This window comes from Myxine glutinosa, chromosome 7 (genome assembly GCF_964187855.1).
Source record: "Myxine glutinosa chromosome 7, kmMyxGlut1.1, whole genome shotgun sequence".
Classification (NCBI taxonomy): domain Eukaryota; kingdom Metazoa; phylum Chordata; class Myxini; order Myxiniformes; family Myxinidae; genus Myxine; species Myxine glutinosa.
In genome coordinates, this window is record NC_136267.1 from 96,163,418 (window position 1) to 96,183,063 (window position 19,646).

Below are 19,646 nucleotides of genomic sequence, written 5' to 3' on the forward strand. Positions count from 1 at the left end.
CGCTATCTGCTTTGCAATCCTGAATACCGCTCTGACCCTCTTCCGAATCCAAGCGTTCTCCGAACATTTTCCTACATGCCTTCTGCACCCTTTGCTACCTCTTTCTTTGCAGCCTTATAACTTTCATGCTCTGCCTTTTCTGCCTCCGTATCCTTCGCCTTCTGCCACTCCTTGAACTTCTTCCTCTTCTCGTCAATCCTCTTTCCAACTTCATCATCCCACCACCATGTTTCCGAGTGCTTCGGTGGTCTTTTTGTCCATCCACATACCTCACCAACGGCTCCCAACAGACTATCTTTCATTGACATCCAACCACTTTCAAGCTAAACCACATCATCCTCTACCATACTCAGCCTCTCTTTTAATGCCTCCCTCACTGTCACCTCTTTCAACCTCCACACCTTCATTCTCGGTTGGTACTTCACCCGCCGAGCTCTCCTCGAACCTTTCACCCTTATGTCGCAGACAACCAAGTGGTGCTGTGAAACGGCCTACTCCCCCGGGATCACCTTTGTGTCCTGGAGGTGTCCCCTATCTCGCCTACGCTCCATCAGGTAGTCAACGGTTGTCGTTCACCCACCTGACGTGTATGTAACAAGCTTATTATCCTCTTTCTCGAACTGAATATTACAAATCAACAAACCAGCTCCATCAGCAAACTCCAAAATCTTTTCACCTTCTCCATTCCTCACACCATATCCGTAACCCCCATGAACTCCCTCAAAACCGTCTATACTCCTTCCCACATGTCCATTTAGGTTTCCTCCTACCACAATAACTTCCTCATCTTTCACGTTTTCCATCAAATTCTCTGTTACACACCAGAACTTGTCCTTCTCTTCATCGCTCCGACCGACTTGCGGAGCATATCCCGAGATGACGTTCACCAAGAGCTTTCCAATCATCATTTTCACCATCATCAACCTTTCACTCACTCTAGTCACACTCACCACACTGTTACAAACTCCTCAGAAAGCAGGACACCAACACCATGCACGCCTTCCGGGCACCCTTGCCACACAAACTTGTATTTCTGTCCCTGCCTACCCTTCACCATTCTCACACCATTTCCCTTCCATCTCGTCTCCTGCACACAACATATGTCCACTCTTTTTCTGACCAATACATCCACCACTTCTCCTGATCACCCTGTCATTGTCCCTACATTCCATGTCCCAAACCTCAGAAACCGATCTCCACATGGGGCATCAGACGTTTTGTTGTACCCTGCCCATATGTAATTGTAATTGTCATGGTTCCCTTTTTGAGGCAATGTTTTATGGTCGGATGCTCTTCCTGACGCCAACCCTTTTCGTCGCCTCTTATGACACACAGGGATACGGTGTACCTATTCTAAACCGGGGTACACAACGGGGTAGTTCATCACAGTATTCGATCCATTTGCTTTGAGACGTTGACTATGCATGACATCCAGGCACAATTGAAGGATAAGTGTGGGAAGCAAAATCGGGGTTAAGCAATTGGTTCACTTTGTCTGTCTATCTGCAAACATCTATGATCGAGGAACGACAATTGCAATTGAATGTTTTATTTTACTCTGTCTGCCTGTCTGTCAGTCAAACAAAATTTAAAACAAGTAGAGATACATTCAAAGTACACAGCCTCCGTGCCAAATAAATAAATAACATCCTCCAGTGCGGCATTGCCAAGGCGCCTTCAGTGCCCAGCGATACCACCGTGCAGCACTTAGTCTTAGAGACAGTATTGTGAGGGAGAGGTGTACAACAATTGATTGATTAATTTCGTAAATAAATGGTAATCGTAAAATAATTTCTTAATCAATTAGCTAATAGCATACCTCAACCACCAGTTTCATCCGAAGCTGTAACTTTTTGAAAGTAAATTAATTTCGTAAATAAATAGTAATCGTAAAATAATTTCTTAATCAGTTGGCTAATAGCATACGTCAACCACCAGTGTTTCATCCGAAGCTGTAACTTTTTGAAAAGTAAATAAGCCATTAATCAAAAAAAAAAAAAATTATTTGACGAATCAATAAATAATTCGATCGATTAATTAATTAATCAAAATATATTTTATAGCCCTATCACTTGGTCACTATCGTGTCCATATATTAGCTTCCTAGCTCAAAAGGTGCCTGAGATATTGCCCAGATGAGAAAGAAAATAAATAAGTGATTAATAACAAAAATAAATAAATAATAATCGTGAAATAATTAAATTATTAATCAAATGGCTAATAGCATACCTAAACCACCACCATTTCATCCGAATCTGTAACTTAAAAACAAAAAATTAAATGTCATGAATAGATTAATTGATTAATCAATAAATCAAAATATCCTTTATAGCCACATCACTTGGTCATTGTCGTGACCAAATATCAGCTTCCTCGCTCAAAAGGTGCCTGAGATATTGCCCAAATGAGAAAATAAATAAGTCCTTAAATAAATCGATAATATTTAAGTAACTCAATTAATTGATTAATCAAAAAACAAAACATACCGTTTTTGACAAAGTACTCCCTCGCTATTTTGCCAAAATTTCAGCTTCCTAGCTCAAAGGATGGCTGAGATATCGCCCAGACAAACAAGAAAGAAACCGGAGTGAAAACTGCGTCGTCCCTTTCAGCGTGCGTAATCGCCAGCCCCCTTCGGTTCCCGGCAATGACGTCGTGCAGCGCGTGGATATGGAATAGGAAAGGAGCGGTGTCCAATCATTCCAAACAGGAATCTTGTTGAATCAATATTTTTGTCTATAACCTTTAAAACTTTTAATTTATTTGATTTGAATTGTATACTTGAACACTATAGCTGCGTTCCGCAACCTTTTTAGCCCAGGATCCAATAGAAAAACCCAGGCATCCAGTCGCGACCCATCAAACCCCCCCCCCCCCCCTGCCCTACCCCCCCTCACCCCCCCCCCCCCCCCCCCGCACAAACCGTCACGGAAATATCGATTGCTTATCACGTTAATATCTTGGTAAGGGCTCAGCTCTAGGGGGGGGGGGTAATCCCAGCTCTCTCTGGGCTCTGTCCCCCTAATATTCCTACAAGTCGCACAAGATTTGCCTGCAACCCTCTTATGGTTAGACTGCCAAAATCAAGACCCTCTGCTCACCTTCACTCCTTCATTCCTCTTTTCTCCCGCCTCTGGAACAAACTCCCTCACTCCCTTCAATCCCACTGTAACTCGTAATTAATTAATCGTGTTCTGCTCCTCGTGTGCGGCCTTGTAGTTGTACCCCCGTCGGTGTTCATCATCTTTGTACAGTAGTACAATTCGTAATTGAACAATAAAGCAAAGTGACGATAATCATCCCAAACACTGTCCTTATTTTGTCCGGATCTCCACGACCATAAGGAGAGAGAGAGCGCGAGACCACGCCCCCCTTGAGGATGAGCAGCGACTTCGATCACAGACACCGCCCACTTGATATTATTGTCAGCCAATCAGGCGTAAACTCCCTGCTTTGTTAGCAGCTCCGGAAGAGATGAATCCGCCCCTACGATGAATCCGGATGAAGATGAAGATTTAATGATTAAGATGAATCTCACAACATTCATTGGCGGTGTATCTTTTGTGAAATAGAATAAAACTTTAATTATTAGAGTGACACGCCAAGATAAGGTGTTTGAACTTTATTTTAATCTTCATCGTGAATAGATGATGAACTTAAAATGTAACATGAACTGATAAACAAAACAAGAATAACTTTTACTGAAAAAACCCGATATGCATCTGAACTTATATCCAGGTTCAATGTTCCGTTATCATGAACAACATTAAATAAACAACTTTCACTGATTAAACCCGAAAGTGAAACTTACAAGACTAATTCAAATGTTCCCTTAGCAACAATGTAGATGTGGATTATCCACATCAGTGCGATGGTTGACTTTGCATATTGGCTTCGAGATCATCGATTTGGCTTTGAAGCGGCGACAATGCGATTCTCAGGTTGGCGCACAGGGCCACTGTCTCCAGTTTGTGTCGATACTTGGACTTCAGATATGTCACCGTTGAGAAACTTGCCTCACACTTCCACGTCGTCGTGAATGGCATCAGGAACTTTACCGCGAGATGTGCAATCTCTGGGTACTCATGTGACAGTCAGCCAAAACTTTCCTTACGTCTCTTTCCTGAACAGTGTCTCAAGTGTACCGTCAGACACGATGTCGATCAAGTCCTCTTTCAATCTGTTGGACAAGTTGCAGCACTACTGAACATCGACTGAATAAGGGTCTCGGATCCACTTCTTCTCCGCGTGGATCAACAGGAAATTATTCGTCAAATCGTTTGCGCAGGTTCACCAGATGTTCGACGATGACATCCTCAATGTCCACACGTTCCTCAACACTCTTGCTGAGCAGATCATCCAGGTTTTCGAACATGTCAAATTCATCATTGGTCTGTACTCTTCTCTTCCATAGATCCAGCTTTGACTTGAACGTTTGAATTTCCTGTAACTCGTAATTAATTAATCGTGTTCTGCTCCTTGTGTGCGGCCTTGTAGTTGTACCCCCGTCGGTGTTTGTTAACTTAAGCGTGTTTTGCTTGGCTCTTAGTTTTTTTTCCCTTCTACCCCGAACATAATACTCTGTCTAACGTTCTAAATCCACCCCCCCACGCCCCCCCCCCCCAAAAAAAACCAAAAACTTTTCTTTTTTTTTTCTTTTTTTTTGTATACAAGATCGAGGCTCGTGAAAGAGCGAACATTAATCACACAAAGACAAACAGACAAACCGACACATAAAACAAATAACATCGTGAGCGGTAGACAAGATGGGGAGAGAGGGGGAAGGACACAAACACAACATTTGAGAGCAGGGACCGAGAGACATGGAGACATCGAGAGATCTGTGGGAGGGAGAGGGCTTTGGGGGGGGAGGCATGGGAAGGGGGGGTGGGAGAGGTATAAAACATATGGACACTGCCAGGACTTCCAGGAAAGAAGTTGGAATTTCAAACAAGGTGGATCTGGGGTGAATTAGTGGGGGTAGAAAAGATCAAGGTTTTGGGGGGAAGATAAGAGATGGTGGTGAACAGCTGTTTTAAAGACCTGGAGGGAGGAGTGGGATTGAAGGGAGTGTGGGAGTTTGTTCCAGAGGCGGGAGAAAAGAGGAATTAAAGAGTGAAGGTGAGCAGTGCTGAGATTTCGGCAGTTTAACCATCAGAGGGTTGCTGGCAGATCTTGTGCGACCTGTAGGAATATTTGGGGGACAGAGCACAGAGAGAGCTGGGGGAGCAAGGCCGGAGAGGAGTCGGTAGAAGACAGAAAGACCACCTACCTACCTGCCTGCGGTGAGTGAGTGAAAGGCCCTCAGAGATAGCTTCATCACGGGAGATTCCAATGATTCTGAAAGCTTTGGATTCAACAGCGTGAAGCCGAGCTTGGTGTGAGGCAGGAGCACCAGCCCATAGGGGAGAACAGTATTCCATTGACCTGCGGATGAAAGCCTTGTATGTGGTGAGGAGCTCAGGTGTGCCTAAGAAGGACTTCGCACGACGGAGGATGCCCAGTCGGCGACTGGCTTTGGAGGCCAGCTTGGAAATGTGGTTTTCCCAAGAAAGATCATGGTAGATAGTGAGACCCAAAAGCTTGAGCGACAGAACTTCTTGGAGAGGATTGTTGAGAAAGTAGATGGGAGGGTTGTCCAGTCGATCTTTTCGGAGAGACATAGTAAGAGTGTGAGATTTGTCAGGATTGAAAGACATGTTCCACTTGTTTGACCAGTCTGTGATTTTGTCCAGGTCTTCAGAGAGTGAGGAGGCTGCAGACTGCCGATCTGAGGGAAGAGGAATGGAGCGGCAGAGAGTGGTCATCAGCAAAGAGATAGAGAGGATTTTCCAGAGAGTCGGAGAGATCATTGAAAAAGACCAGAAAAAGCACAGGGCCCAGCACACTGCCTTGGGGAACTCCAGCCTGAATAGGAAGGGGGAGATGAGAGAAATCCATTCAGGGCCACACGTTGACTACGACCAGAGAGGAAGTCCGCAAGCCATGCATGGAGATTTCCATGGATACCATAGGAGGAGAGTTTGGTGAGCAGAGCTGGGTGCCAGACCGTATCGAAGGCATGTGATATGTCAAGGGAGACAGCTCTGATTTCCTGTTTGGCATAGAGGACCTCCATCCATTGTTGAGACAGCAGAAGCAGCATGTCCAGAGTAGTGACCTGGTCTGAAACCAAATTGATGATCAGAGATCAAGCCATTGGAGAAGAGGAAAGATTTCATATCCGAAGCAATGATGGATTCCATGACTTTGCTGATAATTGGGAGCAGGCTGATTGGTCTGTAGTTGCAAGGATCTGTTTTTGCACCTTTTTTTGTGTAAAGCGGTAATGTTTGCTGATTTCCAGCATGCTGGCAGATGACCTTGAGCAAAAGATAGGGTGAAAAGAACAGAGAGAGGGGTGAGATAGAGCGGCAGAGCAGGATTTTAGGACCCGTGGGCTGATGCCGTCTGGTCCAGTTGCAGAATCAGAGTCGAGGTTTGACAAAAACTCCTCCACCTTGTCAGGAGAGAAGGACACAGAGTCCAGGAGCAGTTGGGTTCGACTGGGAAAGGTGGGAACAGAGAGAGAAGGGTTTGGGGACTAAGGATTTTGAGGCAAACAGAGTTGAGGCATTCGGCTTTGTCACGTGCGATGTCAAACTGTGTGGCCATTTGAGGTAAGGGAGGGGATGGAGGGGGAACAAACACCAGAAACGGATTTGACCAATGCCACCAGGATTTGGAGGAAGGAGACAGGTTTGAGAGTTCATTCTTGAGTGAGGAGAGATAGTGCTTCCTGGCACTCCTGAGGGTAGACACACACTTGTGCCGAGCTTGGTGGAAGGAACTGAGATTGCCTTCAGTTGGATTAGCCTTCCAAGAGGCAAAGGCAAGTTGTTTCAGGGCAACTGCCTCACCACAAGATTCAGTGTGCCATGGACAGGAGAAGGGTAAGGCAACTGAAGGTGAGATGGGATAAATCTGTGCATGAGAGAGATCAGTTTGCTTTGGAAGAATTCCCAGGAAGAATTTATGTCAGAGGCAGTGGAGATGGGAGACCAATCCAGACGATTGATGGCTGCTTGAAGACCGTCCCAGTCGGCCTGAGTGAAATGCCAGACTCGTCGACGCTGAGGAGTCTCTCTGAGATGGCCAGAGAGATTGTCCACTTTGACAAGCACATGATCAGAAGAACCGATTGGAGGCAGAAGAAGAGCAGCAGACATTAGCAGGTAAGTTTGTCATAACCAAGTCTAGAAGAGAAGATACTCCATTGGCTGAGATCCGGGTCGGGAAATTGACAGATGTGTCAATCCCAGTGAGTCACATAAGTCCTTTGCTGAGGTGCCATGACTGGTGAGAGAGGAACCCACACCCAACCAGGTGGCATGATGACAGTTGTCTTATTTATTTTCCTTTCTCCACGTGTACTGTTGTCTCATCCTGTATTTTCTGTCCAGGTGTGCTGTTCGCCCCGCCCCCATTATTTCCTTGCCATCCACCTTTTGCCCTGTTCCCGTGACTCGTGGTGGTCCCTCTCTGCTCTCCCCCCGTTGGTATTTTGTGCATATAAGATTGTTCACGGTTCTGTTTAAATATTATTTAAATATGTTTAACCTTTCCCCTTCAGTGTTTTATTCAGTGGTATATTACAACACGCTGTTTTTCTTCCTATTTAAAAGGCTTTTCTCAATTTCCTCTCCAACTCATTCCACTTCAAAAAAAAGAAATTCAATATCTTATACGTCTCCCTCACTACATGGTCTAAATTCACATTCATTCCATCCCTCCTCCATCGTTCTGAATCGGATTGCTAACTTGAAAATCACAACAAACCCAATTTGTTATCAATGTTCGTCTTTCATTAATCATCCACTTTCTAAACTCCCCTCTTGCCCCTCCCATCCAAATCCCCCCCTTGCACCTACACTCCTAAACTCCCCCCTTGCCCCTCCACTCTTAAACTCCCCCCTTGCCCCTCCACTCCTGAACTCCCCCCTTGCCCTTCCCCTCCTAAACTCCCCCCTTGCCCCTCCCCTCCAAATCCCCCCCCTTGCCCCTACACTCCTAAACTCCCTCCTTGCCCCTCCACTTCTAAACTTCCCCCTTGCCCCTTCCCTCCTAAACTCCCCCCTTGCCCCTCCCCTCCTAAACTCCCCCCTCACTCCTCCCCTTCAAAATTCCCCCCCAACCCCTCCCATTCAAATCTCCCCCCATACCATTCCTCTCCAATTCTCCCTCCTCCCCCCTCCTCCTCAAAGCTGCCTCCTCCCCACTTCGTCTCCCTTCTATCTCATACCTCCACCCCCCCAAACCTTCTACTTTCCTCTGGCCCCCCTCAAACAACCCCTCACTGTGCCTCATCCCTTCACCATCAAACCTTTCATCCTCCTCATCCTTCCCTTTCTTGGAACTCTTCTGTAATCTCTGACACACTATCAACTGCTCTCCCTACCTCCCCCTCTCATCCTTCATCTTAACCTACTCCTCCCCTCCCCTGTCCTGTACCCGATGCTCCCCCTCTCTCTTCATTAACGGTATGGACCTCAAACATCCGGGGCCTTCGCTCAAACCTGACTGATCTCTCCATACAGGTTGCTTCTGACAATCCAGACTTGATCTGCTTAACAGAGACTTTCCTCCTTCAAGATGTCTCTGATTCCTTAATATCTCTTCCTGGTTACTCCCTCCTCCGGTATGATAGACCTGAGCCTCGTCCTGGTGGTGGGGTGGCTATCTTTATCAAAAACTCTCTTCCTCACTCTCCTTGCACTGCCCTCTCTCCTACTCACCCCCAGGAGTACCTCTGGCTACGGCTTCCTCTCCGCTCCCACCTTTTGTTCATATGTGTTCTGTACCGTCCCCCAAACAGTGATGACTCGATCTACATTTCACTGTCTGACAACATGGACCAACTTCTATCCACTCATCCCAACTCTCTCTTCCTCATATGTGGCGACTTCAACTGTCATCATGCCACGTGGTTGGGTGTGGGTTCCTCTCTCACCAGTCATGGCACCTCAGCAAAGGACTTCTGTGACTCACTGGGATTGACTCAATCTGTCAATTTCCCAACCTGGATCTCAGCCAATGGAGTATTTTCTCTTCTAGACTTGGTTATGACAAACTTCCCTGCTAATGTCTGCTGCTCTTCTTCTGCTCCAATCGGTTCTTCTGATCATGTGCTTGTCAAAGTGGACATCTCTCTGGCCATTCTCAGAGAGCCTCCTCAGCGTCGACGAGTCTGGCATTTCACTCAGGCCGACTGGGACGGTCTTCAAGCAGCCATCAATCGTCTGGATTGGTCTCCCATCTCCACTGCCTCTGACATCAATTCTTCCTGGGAATTCTTCCAAAGCAAACTGATCTCTCTCATGCACAGATTTATCCCATCTCGCCTTCAGTTGTCTTACCCTTCCTCCCGTCCATGGTACACTGAATCTTGTGGTGAGGCAGTTGCCCTGAAACAACTTGCCTTTGCCTCTTGGAAGGCTAATACAACTGAAGGCAATCTCAGTTCCTTCCACCAAGCTCGTAACAAGTGTGTCTACCCTCAGGAGTGCCAGGAAGCACTATCTCTCCTCACTCAAGAATGGACTCTCAAACCTGTCTCCTTCCTCCAAATCCTGGTGGCGTCTGGTCAAATCCGTTTCTGGTGTTTGGTCCCCCTCCATCCCCTCCCTTACCTCAAATGGAAGGTCCTCAAAAAGGGGGGCTTGGTCCCCTCCCTTACCTCAAATGGCCACACAGTTGACATCGCACATGACAAAGCCGAATGCCTCAACTCTGTGTTTGCCTCAAAATCCTTAGTCCCAAACCCATCTCTCTCTGTTCCCACCTTTCCCAGTCGAACCCAACTGCTCCTGGACTCTGTGTCCTTCTCTCCTGACAAGGTGGAGGAGTTTTTGTCAAACCTCGACTCTGATTCTGCAACTGGACCAGACGGCATCAGCCCACGGGTCCTAAAATCCTGCTCTGCCGCTCTATCTCACCCTCTCTCTGTTCTTTTCACCCTATCTTTTGCTCAAGGTCATCTGCCAGCATCCTGCAAATCAGCAAACATTACCGTTTTACACGAAAAGGTGCAAAAACAGATCCTTGCAACTACAGACCAATCAGCCTGCTCCCAATTATCAGCAAAGTCATGGAATCCATCATTGCTTCGGATATGAAATCTTTCCTCTTCTCCAATGGCTTGATCTCTGATCATCAATTTGGTTTCAGACCAGGCCACTCTACTCTGGACATGCTGCTTCTGCTGTCTCACCAATGGATGGAGGTCCTCAATGCCAAACAGGAAATCAGAGCTGTCTCCCTTGACATATCACGTGCCTTCGATATGGTCTGGCACCCAGCTCTGCTCACCAAACTCTCCTCCTATGGTATCCATGGAAATCTCCATGCATGGCTTGCGGACTTCCTCTCTGGTCGTAGTCAACGTGTGGCCCTGAATGGATTTCTCTCATCTCCCCTGCCTGTTCAGGCTGGAGTTCCCCAAGGTAGTGTGCTGGGCCCTGTGCTTTTTCTGGTCTTTATCAATGATCTCTCCGACTGGAAAATCCTCTCTATCTCTTTGCTGATGACTGCACTCTCTGCCGCTCCATTCCTCTTCCCTCAGATCGGCAGTCTGCAGCCTCCTCACTCTCTGTAGACCTGGACAAAATCACAGACTGGTCAAACAAGTGGAACATGTCTTTCAATCCTGACAAATCTCACACTCTTACGATGTCTCTCCGAAAAGACCGACTGGACAACCCTCCCATCTACTTTCTCAACAATCCTCTCCAAGAAGTTCTGTCACTCAAGATTTTTGGTCTCACTATCTGCCACGATCTTTCTTGGGAAAACCACATTTCCAAGCTGGCCTCCAAAGCCAGTCGCCGACTGGGCATCCTCCGTCGTGCGAAGTCCTTCCTCGGCACACCTGAGCTCCTCACCACATACAAGGCTTTCATCCGCAGCTCAATGGAATACTGTTCTCCCCTATGGGCTGGTGCTCCTGCCTCACACCTAGCTCGGCTTCACGCTGTTGAATCCAAAGCTTTCAGAATCATTGGAATCTCCCGCGATGAAGCTATCTCTGAGGGCCTTTCACTCACTCACCGCAGGCAGGTAGGTGGTCTTTCTGTCTTCTACCGACTCCTCTCCGGCCTTGCTCCCCCAGCTCTCTCTGTGCTCTGTCCCCCAAATATTCCTACAGGTCGCACAAGATCTGCCAGCAACCCTCTGATGGTTAAACTGCCGAAATCTCGGCTCTCTGCTCACCTTCACTCTTTCATTCCTCTTTTCTCCCGCCTCTGGAACAAACTCCCACACTCCCTTCAATTCCACTCCTCCCTCCAGGTCTTTAAAACAGCTGTTCACCACCATCTCTTATCTTCCCCCATCTAAAACCTTGATCTTTTCTACCCCCACTAATTCACCCCAGATCCACCTTGTTTGAAATTCCAACTTCTTTCCTGGAAGTCCTGGCAGTGTCCATATGTTTTATACCTCTCCAACCCCCCCCTTCCCATGCCTCCCCCCAAAGCCCTCTCCCTCCTACAGATCTCTCGATGTCTCCATGTCTCTCGGTCCCTGCTCTCAAATGTTGTGTTTGTGTCCTTCCCCTTCTCTCCGCATCTTGTCTACCGCTCCTGATGTTATTTGTTTTATGTGTCGGTTTGTCTGTTTGTCTTTCTGTGTGATTAATGTTCGCTCTTTCGCGAGCCTCGATCTTGTATTCAAAAAAAAAAAAAAAAAAAAAAAAAAACGCCATGTGTTGTCATACATTACGAACACGGATTTCGCCTGCTTGGTCGTTTTTCCCTGGAACGATATGTTCAGATTGTTCAACAAGTTGAAGATGTCGGCCATGTATGCCAATGCTGCGATAAATTTCTTGTTTTTGTAGTAGACTGCCAGGTCTGACCTCGCCACCTCCAAGAATGCGAGGGCCTGGTCGCGAAGTTCATACAATCTTGCCAAAGCATCGCATCTCCTCTGGAGAGCCAGCGAACAGCTGCAAAATACAGCACCGTGGTGTGTAATGCATCTTGCTCCTTACACAGCTCTGCAAACACCCTCGAATTTAGGGCGCTCTTCCTGAGATGGTTGATTGTTTTCACTGCAATGTCCATTACTTCGGCAAGTCCAGGTGACATCTCTTTCGCCGCTAATGCCTCGCGGTGGAGGAAGCAGTGGGTCCAGCTTGCCTCTGGTGCCACATCTTGGATGAGCTTTATGACATCGCTGCGCCGACCTGTCGTCGATGCCGCACCATGGGTACAAACGCCAACACAGTCTTCCCACCTGAGGCTATGCAATGTGATGTGTTTGTTGACGACGGCGAATATTTCTGTGGCCGTGGTCTTGGTCTGTAGCTCGTCACATGCCAGAAGATCCTCCATAAAATCATCGCCTTGCCGATAACGAACAAAGATGAGGATCAACGCCTTCTGTGCGATGTCCATTGACTCGTCCAACTGGATGACAAACTTGTTGGCCTCTAGGTTTGCGTACAGCTGGTGCTCGATGTCTTCGCCCATGTCTATTATCCGTCGGCGAATCGTGTCGGCAGAAAGCGGAATGGTGCTTATCTTGGAAGCCGCCGTCTCTCCAAGCACTTCTCTGCACATCGCCTTTAGTCAGGGCCCTTAGGGATATTTTGGTTCAAATTCTTCCAAAAGCATCAAATTTGGCGCAGATGTTGCCTATGCCATACTCTTTCGATTTTTGACGGGTGCCAAGGGCGGTATGATCCGGGGACCATACCGGTCCATCCCGCCATGTCACCTGACCTATGACGTCATAATTAGGATATGCATCCAATCACATGGCGTACTATAAGTGGTCAAAGTTCAAAATGAATCGATCGAAAAATGAAGGCAGGGATCCATTTTTAAGGTTTTCATAAAATCCAATATGGCCACCCGGTCACATGACCTATGACGTCATATTTATGACATGTATACAATCATGTATACATGAACCCGGATCATGATCGCACAAAAATTAAACACAAGGATATGGCATACAGTTCATAAAACATCAAAATCCGTACCTTTGTAATTAGACTGATGAACTGCATATGCCTGAAAATTAGGAAATAGACATGTAAATATTTCCTCTAATTGTCAAAAATAAGGTCAGAGTTCGATTACCCAACCCAGAAACATAAAATGGTGAACCTCGCGTAAATCTTGACAAAAAACTCAAAAACCGACATGTTTGACTCAAAAATGACCTTTAAGACGACCTTGAGGGTTGACCTTGACCTCGAATCATCAAAATAACATAATTGGATTCCTCGACCTCGAAAACCCCTGAAAAGTGGTATCATACATGATTCCAACCCTTTTGGTTATTTAACTGATTTTCCTCTAATCCGGGTGGCGGCCATTTAGTATTTCGCCAATATGGGGCCACCGGGGGAGGGGGGGGGGGGGGCGCCCGTCTTGGCGCCCGTCAAAAATCGAAAGAGTATGGCATGTGCAACATTTGTGCCAAATTTGGTGCTTTTGGAAGAATTTGAACCAAACGGCCCCAAAATATCCCAAAGGGCCCTGACTACTTGGCGCATGGCAGGATGAGTTGCTCTGCAATACAAGATAAATAAAATAACACATGAACATTTCTTTCACTTTATGATTAATCTTGATTTTGTTCCAAGCCTTGTTGCCTTGTCCAAAGCCAAGCTTTTGAATCCAAGGCATTATAAAAATTTAATATGTACGATGAGATTGCCGTACGTACTTTTAAAAAAGAGGCAAAGTTTAAGAATGGCTGTATTGCAACAAACAATAAAACTTACGAAGTTGTACCAACGTATACATGGCACGAGTAATAGTAAGCAAGAACCCGACACATCAATATTCTAAAGACGAAATGAAAAACTAAATTTAACTATACTTACAGCGCCATGTATTACTTTATGAACCTACAAACCGCCAATGCAGTGAAATACTTTTACGAAAAAAAGAAGAAGAAAAAACCGGCAATAGTGTACGCTTTCTTTTCTTTGTTTATCTTCTCCGCCACCAGGTAGCTGGCTTTGTTCAGTCCCTTCGACGGAAAAACAGCCGAACTCATTACTGACTTGCTGTTGTTTATCTCGCGTTCTTTCTGGAGAAAAAACTCCCGCGACTTGTTGACATGATCTCCATGTTTCTTCTCGAGGTGCCGTTTCAGCTTTTGGGGCCTGAGGGACTCGTTGGCCAACACGTCAAGGCATATCACACACTGTAGTCGATGAACATTGTGCTTATCGATATCCAAGGTGAACCCATAGTTCAGGAACACAGGCTGATACTTTCTAGCCATGGCGAGTACCTTACGCTCACAGCTCAATCTTTGGAATGAAAAGCAATGGACATTCGCGTGTCGGAAACTGAACGTATGATCTGACTGACCGGATGCACGCGCGGTACATCGGTACAGCGCGGTAGAAGAGTCCACACTGTAAAGTTTGTGTCGGCATTCGTTTGATCTCTGTTCTGTTCAGTCGGGAGAAGTAAATCGTCGATAGTTTTTTCCCCACGATTTCTGAAACGATCGGCGACCCATTGAAAATCCTTCGCGACCCAAACATTGGGTTTGCCGATACATTGGGACAATACATTTTGCAAACATTGGGACGTCACACTACAGAACACAAAGTTCCTTAATGCTTCCAAAAACCTCCATTTTAGTAGTACTTGGACAAAATATTGTTGCATTTGTGCAAAGGTGTTAGATATTACCTTAGAACAGTTAGATATGTATAGAGTAGTGTGGTCTATGTTCAGATAATTCGCAAATCTCGATGTAGTTAAGTAGGGAAACGTTAGCTAAAGAATTGTCTTGTTTAAATGTGCACCAGATGGAGGGAAGGTGGTGTGTTGTCATAAATATTTATGCCTTATGGTGAAGCAAATGTACGTGTATCCTCGTGTCACATCACCAGGTGGGGACGGGGTGTGGCCTTAGAGAGAAGGGAGGAGCCGCTGGAGGTGAAGAACTTGGATCGCTCGTGAGAGGGTGGGGGTTTTGGATCATTTCAGAGGAGAGGTTGATCGCTTCTGAGAAAAAGGACAGTTGAGAATTGCTTCAGAGGAACGCTTTTGCCTGCATCCTCCTGTTTGCCCCGTTTCTCCTTCGTGCACCTGTCCGTCCTGCCTTGCCTGTTTCATTGTCCCGTTGGTGTGCTTCATCGCCTGCTATTCTGGTTGGGCTCGTTCCTGACTACCTCGTCTGTCTCATTGACTGTTTTGACGTCTTTACCACTTAGCTAAGGCCCCACATAGTTGCTCGTTTCCCATTCCCGTCTGCTTGTCTGGTGAGAGGCACCTTGGGTTTATTTAGAGTTTTATCTAATTGTATTTAATTATTTATTGACTGCATTTCCCTTCCTTAACTTCCTTAATTCCTGACCCAAACTTCTACCATATATTTTGAAAAGATCCATATCCCAGATGATCACTGTGGCCAAAATGTCAGATATGAGCCCTGTCTGGTGGGCAGGCTATAATAGCTGGTGGTGCCTTTAGTTTTGAATATTCATTGTATCAACTGGTAAACTAAAACGGGCACTCGATAAATAGAGCAAACCTCCACCAGGCTGAACAGTTTAAGTTTTGTATACCAATGATAGCCCAGATCTGGATCCGGACCTCAACCAAAATCTAATTGGCTTGTTCTTGTCACCTACACAACTCCTTCACCAAGTTTCGTCATAATCTGTCCACAGCTTTTTGAAATATCATGCTACATATCATTTTTGGCCTTAACTCTCAATGGTGACGAATCACTTAGGAATAAAAAACGATTCTCGTATCCTGCTCACAGAGAAACACAGACAGATTGGAGTGAAAACATAATCTCCGTCCACCTTCTGCGGCACCGGTAGCTATCACTGAAAGTGTTAGGACAGTCGGGAAAAATTCATAGTTATCATTTTGGGACCTCATTTGAAATCTAGTTACTCCCGCCAGGGAGTAACGCATTCGATCGTGTCCGTCCGTGTGTGTGTGTTCATATGTTCGTGTGTTTGTGAACAAGATATCTGGAAAAGTTCTGAACGGATTTGGATGAAAGTTGGTGGGATGATTGCCCTTGGGGTAAGGAAGAAGTGATGAGTTTTTGGTGAAGCTCAGGATATTATTCTGGATTCAGGAATTTTTTTTGGCAATTTTTTTTGGGAAAGATTTATTCTGTTTTACTGCATTAAAGCTTTTATTCTTATTCTTCAATAATGTGTTTCTCCTCAAATTCCGAGATATATCAAAATTAATTCTCTGACAGTTAGGGCTTACTTTCTTTTTCATTTATTGTTTTGGGGAGAGGGGATGTTAAACAAAACGTATTATTCCAACTAAACCCACGGCGGGAGTATGCGCTCTACTGAGTGGCGTTCTAGTTAGCTGTTGATTTGGTGATGTACCTGAACCAAGTTGCCCTTCCGCGTCAAGCCGGGAATGGCTGTCAACTCGGAAATGAAATCAGACATTTTCCTGTCGCACAAAAATGAAATACAGTACTGCAGAAGTGGAGATGTTCGGGCGACATCAATTTTTGCACATTTTGCGCGACAACGGAGAAGCGCAAATTTAACAACACGTGAATATATTTGCCTTTTTGTGCCAGTACCAGATCACACCAAGAACATGCGTGTCGTGCATATACAGTTACCAGTCTCGTCATGAGTAGCAAGACACACGCTTGGCCAGCACGTGCAGTACAGGTCTACGGACTCCTCTACGTGGTTCACAACTACAGAGCTTGTACTTCAGCATCCACAATTCAACGTAAAATCTGAGCTTCGTTATTTGAAGCCAATTTCAAAAGTGGACAAACTTCAAAGTTTCCCGAAACCTGAAAACTTGGTTAAAGAGAAAATATTGAAAGCTGGTACGGGCGAAAGTCCCATAATTATAGGGGAAGGCGGGGCAAGTTGAGCATAGGGGTAAGTTGAGCCACCACCTCCCAGCCAGTTATGAATGAGTCAGACTTTGTGGTGGCGCCATCTATAGATGCCCCATTGCATAACTCCAAATTCTGCCATATTGTTTTCTAAATTGAAACAGAAACCAGTGTTGCAGAGGGAAAAATCCAATTTTCAGCCATAAAAGTAAAAAGGTGTAAAACAGGTAAGTTCACGTTTCTTCCATATGCAGCATAGATATAATATGGATATCAGATGACAATTGTTAGTCCAGGTATGTGTCTCCATTCTTGTCATAGACTTTAATACGATGGATGCATAGAATATGTGTGTATGTGGAGACATCTCAGAAAGTTCAGACTGGGGTAAGTTGAGGCAGACCCTATGGGGCAAATCGAGCCATGGCTCAACTTGCCCCGTAGGGTCTGGCTCAACTTGCCAACTCATGTTGGTGGAGATAATAATAATACGTATCACCATCTGATGTTCACCCATTTCCGAAAGCAACAGCAAGAAAGAAAACGAAAGCTGGTCGCAAAAAAGGCAGCACAAAGATTCTGACTGACACCCCAGTACGCCAGGAGCTTGCAGCCCTATCTGAAAATCGCAAACGGAAGCCATCAGCCAAGAAATCAGAGATGCTTGTTCAAAGCTAATGGGAAAAAGACATGTCCCCCAAGATCAAAAACCCCTTGTTCCAGTGAGACAGATGGTGATTCAGAAGTTGAGTATGATGACGAATCAGATGTAGACAGTGATATGGATATCATTGAAGGTGACTTTGTAGTTGTCAAATGTGCTGGCAAATCAAGATTTGTGCATTACATTGCTCGGGTTGATGTACTGAATGGAGAGGAATTTCAGTTTGAAGGTGTCTTCCTGCAGAAGGTTGCTGGAAAAGTTGGATCTGCCAACCCAGTGTTTGTTCCAAACCCAAAGGATGAAGCAGGATTTGAACTGGAAGACATCGTGCGTAAGCTGCCACAGCCTAAGTGCGTTGGCAGTTCTGCCCGTTGTTCTGGACAGCTTGTGTTCAATTGTGACTTGTCAGTTTGGCAGCTTAATTGACTTGATTTCTGACATGTTTTAGTTTTAGTTCCAGATCCAAATGATGAAGCTGGCATTGATGAGCAAGATATTGTGCCTTAATTGCCACAGTCTGACTGTTGGCCTTTCTGGGTGTATTTGGGACACTTTTGTTTTATTGTGACTTAAAACTGTGGCAGCTGTTTTCAACTCAATCCAGCTGCCACATTGAATTATAACCATGAACACAAGGTACATGTAAATATTTCGTTCAGTGTTGTAACAAGTACATTAAATATTTTTCAGGCAGACCAATTTTTGTACTTCGGTTATCTTTATTTGGGGCAATGATCAACTATTTGGGATACTTTTTGTTTAATTGTGACTTGAAACTGTGACAGGTGGATTGAGTTGACTTTTCTTACCACAGTTGACAATCTTGTTTTTCTATGAGAGTGACTCAATTTGTTCGTAACTGATTACTATAACCATGAACACAAGGTAATCATTTCGTTCAGTGTTGTAGAACTTTACAACATTAAATATTTTTTCTGGCAAAACAATGGTTTTCTACTTTAGTTATCTTTATTTGGGGCAATGATCAACTTACCCCTATGTGGTACAACTTACCCCAGAGGTTGGATCAACTTACCCCTCAGGCGGGCAAGTTGAGCCATTTGGCCTCCGTTTTTTCAAAGGTCACAGTGACTTTCAGTGTGGGGATAGAAAGTAAGAACTAGCTACAAAATGTTTCCCGAGGATTAAATTAGAAGGCAAGATACTCATTTGTGCAAGATCATCAGTAAGTTCAGTCCTAACATTCCAAGAACAAAAACTGGCTCAACTTGCCCCGCCTTCCCCTACTAGTTTGCGGAGACTGCGATGCCGAAGCTGGAGATTCTAATGAATAAAAATATCTAATACTCCAGGAAACCATTAATTTAGTAATCTCCGCATTCAATATTGACTATTGATCTAATGTGCTTTGCTGTACTTTCCCGGTGTATTTTGCAATCCATATTTCATTGGTTCCATACAGTGCCACATCGGTTCTGTATGATTTACACGAGGTCGGTAAACCTTCGTTTTAATAAAGTATGTTTTGACCTCTGTTTCTCTCCAGTTCGGTTACACTGCAAGTTCTCTGTGTAAACGTTCGTTGGGGTGTCACATGGTTAACATCATTGAGATTGTCATGTCTTGTGCCCGCTCCGTGAAATGGAAAACGCGTGAACACGTTTTCATGTCGCTCAATGTGAATATTTCTACTTCTACAGAGATTCGTGTTTGTAAAATCTGAGAGCTGTAAATCACTCCCCTGGATTTTAGTTTTATTTCTTCCGTCACCGAAGGTGGGTGGAGGTTACGTTTTCACCCCTGTGTTGTTGTTCGTTTGTGAACAGGATGTCTCAAAAGGTTGTGGATGGATTCGGATGAAATTTGGCAGAGATGTTGCGTGTGTGACGAGGACGAAATGATTCGATTTTGGTGAAGATCTGGATCCGGATATGGATCTGAGAATTTTTTTTAATGATTCTTCACCAATAAGTGATCGGGCCAAAATGATATATAGCACGATATCTGAAAAAGTTGTGGAAGGATTCGGACGAAACTTGGTGGAGAGGTTGGATGTGTGACGAGGACAAATCTATTTGAATCCGGATACGATAATTATTTATAAAATTTTAAGTCATTCTTCGCCATTCCATTGAGTGACAGGGCCAAAAATTATATATAC